Consider the following 6,709-nt stretch of genomic DNA (forward strand, 5'->3'; position numbering starts at 1 on the left):
AGACAAAGATAAAAAAGTATTGGTTTGAAATATATATTTCATGCAATAGTTCTTGTATGCATTAGACCAATAAATTATGATCAATTCTTCCCTCTCAATTGGTTCAGGGTCAGGAACCATATATTTTCCATCTAATAGCTTTTAGAGGTGCGGTATGTAATTAATAGATATACCATGATTCACAAATATGGATTCTCCAAAGTCGATTGGAGTATATATTAGTTTTTCTAACATAAGGAGGAGATAATAAGTAGCTAAGAAATATGTTGAGAATTATCGTTAGTACGATCGTCATTTAAAAGATAATTCTAGTCAAGTGCAAGAAGCATTTGCTGAATCAAAATTGATTTTATATTTAGCTGCAGATGCTCCTACTATAAGTCCCTGAAGGACAGAGTCTATAGCATGCATGAAGCATGGTAGATCAATCGATTCCAAATAAAGCAATCCTTGAAAAGAAAATGGAGCAAATGATCATAATAAAGGGGCAATATGCTCTTGAAGAGCGACAACTAACACTTCATGAAACCTCCAGAAGAGGTTCAGTTACCAGAAAATAATAAAGTGATGAGATCTCAATAAGTAATGTCATTATGTGAACCGAAAGAAATAATATATCGTCAACGATATCTTTAGTACAATAGCACGCAATAATGTATAATATTATGAGTATCTGAATTCTATGTTTATTTAAGCGTGCTAACGTAGAAATAATCATGAAGTGAAATATGTTTCTTGGTAAGCATAAGGTTTATTTGGCCTGCAGTCCTGACACTAGAAGATGTATTGAATGGTTCACTTGATAATAAAATTTACATAAAAATCCCAAAAGGATTAAAGATGCCTGAAGCATAGAGTTCAAAATCTCGAAAATTATTTTCAATCGGATTACAAAGATCGTTATACGATCTAAAACAATCAGGGCGTATACGCTAAATCGCCTTAGTGAGTACTTGATAAATGAGGGTTACATAAATGATGTCATTTGTCCTTATATTTTCATTAAGAAAATGGCATCAGAGTTTGTTATACTCGTTGTTGATGTGGATGACATAAATCTCATTGGAACTCCAGAAGAGGTCCAAAAGGCAATTGAATATCTAAAGAAAGAATTTGAAATGAAAGATCTTGGAAAGACAAAGTTTTGTCTTGCTCTGCAGATTGAACATGTAGCAGACGGGATCTTTATCCACCAATCTGCCTATACTGAGAATGTCTTGAAACAATTTTACACTGACAAAGCACATTCATTAAATAATCTAATGATTGTTCGATCACTTGAAGTGAGTAAAGATTCATTCCGACATCCAGAAGAGGGTGAAGAGATTTTGGTCCTGAAGTACTATATCTCAATGTTATTGATACACTTATGCATTTTGCTAATAGCACAAGGCTTCATATATCCCATTCTGCTAATTTGCTAGCCAGGTATAGTTTTCTTTCATGTAGACATTGAAACGGAGGTAAGCATATATTGTGATATCTAAAGAGGCCTATTGATATGAGTCTATTTTATACTAATAAAGATAGTTTAGATCTTGTAAGTTATGCAGCTGGAGGTTATTTATCTGAACCACATAAAGCAAGATCTCAAACAAGCAATGTATTTACATACGGAGGTACTGCTATGTTATGGCAATCTACAAGGAGTCTATCATTGCTACTTCTTCAAGTCATATTGAGATAATAGTTATTCATGAGGCAAGTAGAGAATTCATATGGCCGAGATCAGTGATACATTCCATCAAAGAGAAATGTGGCTTGAAGTTTGTTATCAAAATACCCACAGTCATATTTGAAGACAATGCATCATGCATAGCTCAACTAAAAAGAGGCTTTATAAAGGGAGATAGAACGAAACACATCTCGCCAAAATTATTCTTCACACATGATCTCCAGAAAAATAACGATATTGATGTACAACAAATCCGTTCAAGTAACAATCCAACAGATTTTTGCACCAAGTCGTTACCAACTTCAACTCTCAAAAAAATGGTACATAATATTGGAATGCGAAGACTGAACCAGTTGAATCAGGGTCTTCATCAGGGGAAGTAAGAATACGCGTTGTACTCTTTTTTCCTTAACCAAAGTTTTTATCCCACTAGATTTTTCCTGATAAGGTTCTTAATGAGACAACACTCAAATGCGTATTCAATAGATTTTTCTTTCCATGGACATCTGATACGCCCAAATTACACCTCTCTTACGAGAGAGTAAGCGGTCATTGTCAAATATATAACCCAACTAGGTTGAGGTCGAATCCCACAGGAAATATGGTGTTAATTAAGTTGTATGCAGATTAGTTGACTTTTAATCATTCGTTTCCGTAAAATAAATAGGGGGATTTGATTTAGTTCACAAATTAATGGTTTTAGTTTAACAAGATGAAATATGTGTAGCAGTATTCAAATTCAGAGAAATAGCAAGCTAGGGTTATGTCCACCTTATAGTTTTCAATACTTTCTAACTATGGGCTTTACGAATTCACACATTCATCGTATTTACAGAGAAACATATTATATTTAATAACATAATCCTAGTGTTTCTCAACCATCAAGGACTAATTCACTTTAGTTCTCTCGAATAAAAAACGTTTACCAAAAACAATACGAAATCTCCAAGTAGTTAATCCTGCTAAGGCATTAACTTATGAAATAGGGATTGGTAATCCTATTTTATTGTCATTACTCTCTTTTTCGAACAACAACCTTTCTTTCGAACAAGTTGCGTTTTGAGGCATATCCTCTATGTTTGCAACCATGAGAATTCAAGATAAATGAAGAGAGTATGATGAAAATAAATCAATGCATAATGAATTCAAAACTCAAAGTAATAGATTGTATGCTACAAGGCTTTCATAACCCTAACTAATAAACTTAGTTACTCATGGGTAAAACGGAAATCACAATAGAAATATTCATCATACCAAAAACTAGAACAATCTTGGTGGAGAAGATGAATGGCGTGTTTCCCTTGGTGCAAGCTGCCTCTCTCCTCTCTCAAAATAATACAGAATAATAAATAATTAATAAAAATTCAGCATTAAGCCTTTTAATAATCTTTTCTCTCATAATTGCCTTCTAAGTCCCTGAACTAATTATAAATGACAAACTAGTCTTGGACATAGTTTTTAGGTGCCACATTTGGTCCAGATTGCTACTCTCTCTTGTTTCATATGCCATCCGCATTCCATAGTCCCACAATGTCTTCATCTACCTCATTAATACCTGAAATCATGCTAATCACATCGATTAGCTCAATTACATAGAAGTAGAGTAAAAACATAAGAAACTAGGCACTTTGTTCTCTATACTTAGCTAAAATATGAATAAGTTATGGTGCTTAGGCGTATAAATACACCCAAGATCAACATCCAAGGGGGAGTGTTAAGATATATGGATGTCATGTGTAAGCCATGTGGCTTCCTTTGCTTTGGCTTCTTGCCAAGTAATACTCCTCCTCTTAAGGTGGAATATATCTTGTATTTTTTGCTACTATAAATAACCTTAGTACAAAGATATGGAACGAGAAGACTACAATTTCTTCCACTTTGTTATATTATTGATTACTTATATATAATTTTATAACAAAGTTAAAATTATTCTAATAGTTAAAATTTTAGACCCTTAGAAATATTGTTTGAATTTTTCGCCCTTTATTAAAAACTTCGTAATAGACAAAATCAATTTTTTACCTTTTTTCTTCATCAATTCATATTATTAAATATTGACTATAATAAATATAAAAAGATTAAATAAAAAAGGTTTTCTACTTTTAGTTGAATTTCTAAATTTATGATAATATTTTTTAAAGAAGATCCAATTTAAAAAGGAATCATTATATAAAAAATCTTATCTAATATAAAGTTCTAAATATTTAGTAAAATTTATCAAATTATTTTACATAGAATAGGTTAAGACTCCTAAAAAAAGAAAAAAAGAGATAAAAAAATATTGCGACTTATTTTCTAATACAAAAAAAAAATGGTAGGTGAACTTTCAAAAAAAATGTTTTTTAGGTTAGTACTATTTGATCTTTTTACTATTTTTCTTAAGTAAATTATTATTTAATATTTAATAATTAAAAAAAATTAAGAAGTTTTAAAATATATTGAAAGAGGTATTACAATTAATGTATATTTCTACAATATATGGCAAGAAATAAGAAGTAGAATTAATATTGATGGACCCTTTTTTTTAACATTAGTTTAATCGCACGTGTAATGTTTGATTATTTAAAATTAAATGATTTTGTCTATTGCGGAAATTTTTAATGAAGTGTAAAAAGTTCCAATCACTTTTCAAAGATCCTTCACACTTTAATATAATAATGTAAACATAAATATATATTTTAGTATAAGCACATATATGTTTTACCATCAGAAGTTTCAAGTGGTTGATGAATCATCACTTTTGCGTTTGTTGTGCATTACCACTTTCCCTTACTGCCAGAATCTTAGAGAGACTCATCAATTTAAGCCATATTTGTGGTACAATTATTTTCCTTTTTATATATATTTAATTTTTTTTCTTGTTTTTAAAATCAAATATTTACAAAATCATTAATTACATTCTTATTACGTAGGTAAAACTTTAAAATTTTATACTTCTTAAAATTTTGTTAGTCTAACGCTTTTATATTTATTTCTAGATTTTTCAAATCTTCTTAAAATCAAATTTAGTTGATTTAGAATTCTTAAACTAATGAAAAAAGTATTAGTTGTAATTAATTCTGATGACCTTCTAATAAAGAAAAGTTTTATCATAAATATATTTAATTAATTTTCAACTCATAAATATTAGGAAAAAATAGTAAAAAAATGATTCTGTCTAAAGCAAAGACTTTTAATGAAGTACAAAAGTTCAAACAACATTTATAAGGCTCTTCACACTTTTAATATATTATATATATATTATAGATATATATTATAGATTATAGATATAGATAGATTATAGATTATAAATTATAGATATAGATTATAGATATAAATATGGATTGTCTAATTTGATCAAACTATTTTGAAATCCTTACAATTATCTGTGAAAGGTCGACTACTCTCAATTCGGGTACAAAAAATCATATGAGTTATGGAAAAAATTGATAATTTTTTTTTTTTTCCCTACGGTATTATTTCATTAGTTCTAATTCTTAGTATACGTTTGATGATTTGATGAGATGAAGACATCATCTTAGGTCTTATTAGCTTTGTTGAGTGCTTTCAATTTTTGAAGCTCCTTTTATGCATTAACTATCAACTCCAACTATTATAATTTTAATTTTCTTTTATTTATATCTTTAATTTATTGCATGTAATATAATCATCTCATAGTAGTGTATGAAATAAGTTGTTCATATAGTTATTTATTAACTAATATTGAATGTGTTATTGTGTTTGTCTAATTTAGGAGTGGTGCGGGATGAATAACCTTCGACCTCTGATTAATGGTGGAGCAGCCCCATCCACTGCACCACCACTCATGTTGGTGTATAAAAGATATTGTTATACATTAGCTTATAGAGTTTAGAACGAAAGAGTTAACAACATAAGGCAAGCAAAAGTGTTCTGACATAAAATTAAGAATTTGTAGATCATTCTCAATAGGATTTGATTTAAATATTAAGTTGCTTAAAACATTAAAAATTTATGACAATTCCTCAATTTAAATTACTCAAAACACCCACTTTAAATGTAAGGAATACAAATCTTGTTATGCATGTAAGTTACTATATATGTTCGTTACCTAAAAATGATTAAGAAAAATATTCTTTCGAATATGAATAATTGACAGTACGTATATATCTAAAATTATCATTTATAATAAAAATTTGTATTATGTATTTCAAAATAAACATGCAACTCACGTTCCAATAAACTAGTAACAATAAGGGAAAAGGGTTAAAAATACCCCTCTACTTTGATATATTGGTCAAGTTTGTCCCTAGTAAAATTATGGGATCAAATTTACCCTTGCAGTTATCAAAGTAATTAAAAATATCCTTTATTTTAACACCTTTCCATCATGGCAAGTTAAGTGTTACATGGTGTGACATTTGAGTGAGGTGGACGCCACATGTTATGCCACGTCAGCATCAATTGTTTTCCTTTTAGTAACTATTTTTTAACTAAAAAATATATTTTTATTTCTCTCCCAAATAGTTTTTTTATATATATATATATACTAATACTTCAACAATAAGATTAAGCCAGCACCGGGTTAGTATATACGTACTAAAGACCACATAACCTACTGGGAAAAAGCTCAAATATGCTGTTGAACTATCAGAAATGACTCATTTATGCCATCCGTTAAAAGTTGGGCTCATTCATGTCATTGCCGTTACAAAACTGGCTCATCTATGCCATTACTTTTAACCGCTGGTTTTTAGAAAATCACTTTGCCACGTGGCGGCATATTAGAGGTCCACATCATTTTTAAAAAAATAATTTTTTCGAAATTTTTTCTTTTAATTTAAATTATTTTTTTTTAAAAAATAAAAATTATTTTAATTTATATAAAATATTTGTATCAAAAAATTAATTAACTTATAGTTAAATGAATAAATATAATGAAATTTTTTTATATAAATTTTGAATCCTATAATAGTTACCTTGGTTATCGAACAACATTTAGTAAGGTTTTAACACATATAAGCTTGTTGCTACTCAACTAAGTTAATACTTCTTTAGTATCTCTCTCATCATAAG

This window comes from Capsicum annuum, chromosome 4 (genome assembly GCF_002878395.1).
Source record: "Capsicum annuum cultivar UCD-10X-F1 chromosome 4, UCD10Xv1.1, whole genome shotgun sequence".
Taxonomy (NCBI): Eukaryota; Viridiplantae; Streptophyta; class Magnoliopsida; order Solanales; family Solanaceae; genus Capsicum; species Capsicum annuum.